The sequence below is a fragment of the Mus musculus genome, chromosome 19 (genome assembly GCF_000001635.26).
Source record: "Mus musculus strain C57BL/6J chromosome 19, GRCm38.p6 C57BL/6J".
Taxonomy (NCBI): Eukaryota; Metazoa; Chordata; class Mammalia; order Rodentia; family Muridae; genus Mus; species Mus musculus.
Window position 1 is genome coordinate 10,566,624 of NC_000085.6, and position 3,854 is coordinate 10,570,477.

A 3,854-nucleotide genomic window follows, 5' to 3' on the forward strand; every position below is an offset into this window, starting at 1 on the left:
AAGGAAGTGGCCCTATTAGGTGTGGCCCTGTTGGAGGCAGTGTGTCACTGTGGGGATGGGCTTTGAGACCCTCCTCTTAGCTGCCTGAAGACAGTCTCTTCCTGGTTACCTTTGGATCAAGACGTAGAACTCTCAGCTCCTTCCCCAGCACCATTTCTGCCTGGATATGCTGCCATGGCTCCCATCTTGATAATAATGGACTGAACCTCTGAACCTGTAAGCTAGCCCCAATTAACTGTTAGCCTGGAACTATCTTTTAGACCAGGTTGGCCTCTAAATCACAGAAATCTGCCTCCCAAGTATTGGAATTAAAGGTGTGTACCACCCACGTCTGGCAATTGATATATTTTATGTATATGTGTGTTATACGCGTTCTCACGACCGGCCAGGAAGAACACAACAAACCAAAATCTTCTGCGGCAAAACTTTATTGCTTACATCTTCAGGAGCCAGGAGCGCAAACCCCCAGCCCCAAAAGCGAAAGCCACCCCAATAACGAAACCGAAACCCCTTCCCTATTTAGGAGAGTTATCTTTTGCCTAGGACGCACCACTCCCTGATTGGCTGCAGCCCATGGCCGAGCTGACGTTCACGGGAAAGGCAGAGTACAAGTAGTCGTAAAATACCCTTGGCACATGCGCAGATTATTTGTTTACCACTTAGAACACAGGATGTCAGCGCCATCTTGTGACGGCGAATGTGGGGGCGGCTCCCAACATATGTGTGAGTGCCTTTGTGTGTAAATGTGTACCGCGTACGTGCCAGTGCCAGCTGTAGCTAGAAGAACTGGATCCCTTGGGACTGGAATCACAAGGAGTTGTGAGCCACCTGGTGTGGAGCCAAATCCAGGTCCTCTGCAAGAGCAGCAAGTGCTCCTAACCGATGAGCCATCTTCCAGCCCTTCATACTCATCTTGGCCTCAAGGTTCTGACTACTGAACTCAGGACCTCTGGAAGAGCATCCAGTGCTCTTAACTGCTGAGTCATCTTTCCAGCCCAACTATTGTCCTTTGTAAGAGTTGCCTTGGTCATGGTGTCTCTTCACAGCAATGGAACCCTAAGACAGCTACTGAGTTACACCCAGCCCGATTGCTGTTGTAGTTCCTCAGGAGTGCTTACCTTTATAGATCTCAGGCAAATAGCTGACTCCATGTTACTGGCTTAGTATAAAGGGCACAACTCAGAAGCTGGGTTGACTCACTCACCTATGAGCTCAGCACCCAGGAAGCTGAGGCAGGAAAATCAGCAAGACTTTGAAGCTAGCCTGAACTACACACACAGTGAGTTTCAAGTTAGCTTGAGCTACAGAGATTCTGTCATAAAACAAAACAAAATATAACACAACTCAGAAGATCAGTGGTGGGGTGAGACTTATGCCTTTCAATTCACTTGCTCTCTAAATTATCCTTTAGGGCTTCTGAGGGGTGTTCTAGCACTCGTGTATGACTGACTGATTATTGGTGGTTAGTGACTGGTTTCATCCTCCTTTCCTCCTCAGAGGTCTGGGTGGAGTTGATAGCTCCAACCCTCTAATCACAGGATTTCCCCAAGCAGCCAGCCCCCAAAGTGAAGCAATTTAGGAGTCCCCGGATACCCTCAGCTCAGTAGCATCCAAAATGACATCACTTTGGATATTCTAAGAGTTTTAGGAGTTGAATGTCAGGAAACAGGGCAGAGACCAAATATATTTTATGGACCCTCCCCTACATAGCAAGTATCTATAAAATATACAGTGTCAAGGATTTGAAATAAATGACTGAAGTAGCATTATAGCAATTTTTCTTTGTAAACTGTTTCTGATTATTATCATATTGTCTATTAGAAGGCTATAAATAAGGCCAGCATGGTGGTATCTGCCTGTCATGAGGCTGTAGCAGGAGGATCCTGAGCTCAAGGCCAGTTTGTTCTTCATAGAAAAAATTGTCTTTACCAAAAGGGGAAGGGGCTACATAAGTAGATACAGATTGTCAAGGAGAAGGGGGACAAGAAACTCAAGCAGATTGGGGACCATAAGGAAGATTGTAGTATATTTCTTCTGGTTTCTGTGAGCACTGTACACACATAGTGCACAGACATACATGCAGGCAAAACACTCATGCACATAAAATTAAATCTCAAAAACATAAAAAAAAAACCCAAACAAACCAGAGATATATTTGTCTTAGTCAGTGTTCTATTGCTGTGAATAGACACTGACCAAGGCGACTCTTATAAAAGAATTTAATGGGGCTTCCTTACAGTTTCAGAGGTTTAGTCCATTGTGGTGGGGAACATGGATGCTAGAGAAGCAGCTAAGAGTTCTACATCCGGATCTGCAGGCAACAGAAATGGGGACATGGCTTGGGTTTTTAAAACCTCAAAGCCTACCCCTGGTGACACACTACCTCCAGCAAGGCCACACCTTCTAATCCTTTCAAATAGTGCCAATCCCTGAGCATTCAAGAATAGGAGCCTATGGGACCATTCTTATTTAAGCCATCGCAATGTTCAATGTGGCCCACTGAGTAAAGGAATAAGGGGGTCCAGTGACCCCCAAGTCTGATTTGATGTTTTAGCTTAAACATAGGGTAAGAGGTATGGTTGACTAAGCAGTCCTGGTCAAAGTGTTGTCTGCCCATCATTGCATCTGATCCAGTCTATCCTGCAAGGTGGTCTGACAAGTTGTTAAAACTGTGAAATCTCTTCCTAAAAGGTAAGTGCCCTTCTTCTGCTTCAGCCCTTCTCTTCCCTCTGCTTGGGATTCCTGAGGACATTTTAATTCTTTAGGGTCATTGTCTTAATAGCCCATGGGAGGGGAGCAACAATTGTCTGTCTTTAGAGTTTCTCCTTTCCTGCCAGGAGAGCTACTAACTATAATGAAGATTCAAACTCAAGCTATTCTCTCATCTCCCTTTCTTTTCCTCTCACAGACAAACGTCCGATAAATGCAGGTATAGCTTTTCCTTGGATAGACAAAGGTATGATAAATGAAGGTGGTAGCTTTGTTGGCATTTAAGATTATTTACTCCAATTGGACAATTCAAGGCCGGCACCTATCATCATCTGAATGCTGTGTATCAGGCTGAGAATCCATAATTACCATGACTTGCTTTGACCAATGGGAACCAAAAACAGAGGACCGACCAGTAAATGCAATGGGACTTGTTCTCTCCAGCTGCCAGGCCACCATCATGCGCACAGACCTAGAGTAGTCTGCTGGTGGATGAGTCATAGCCCAGTAAGCTGTTATCCATCCTGAGGTCATCCTAGGTTAGTCAAGTTAAAGGTCCAAGATTATCATGGCTGACCACAGCCGGCCCTGAGGAGGCCCAGCTACAATCACCCTTACCGTCCAGATCAGTTGACTCCTACCCCATGCCGGCTGACTGCATAGGGATGCATGCCACTGAGTTTGGTGATGATCTGTTATAACCAACCATCACAGTTTAGCAACAGCAAGTAGTATATATTTTCTTAGAACTTTCTTTTGCTAAACAGGCTGTGAAACATTTTGATTTCTCTTGAGAGCAATTTCAGGTTCTAGTAAACACAGAATCTGAAGGAAACACAGATTTGCAATCTGAAACTTCAGGGCTCTGGGCAGGCATGAGATCACACCTTGAATTTCCAAAGGAGTACCAGACCTTCTTTTGTTTTGTTTTGTTTGAGACAGTCTTCATATTGTAGCCCAGGCTGGCCTAGAATTCACTAGATAGCCCTCTTGCTGAGGCCTCCCCAGGTATGAGCCACCCCAGTCAGTACTTTGACTCATAATGGGGCACAGTGTGCATCTTGTTTATAGCTCAGTTTGCCCCAGTGGTGAGAGCTGAGGCGCTCTCACTTGGTATACCTCTTCACCATGAAGACACCAAGACA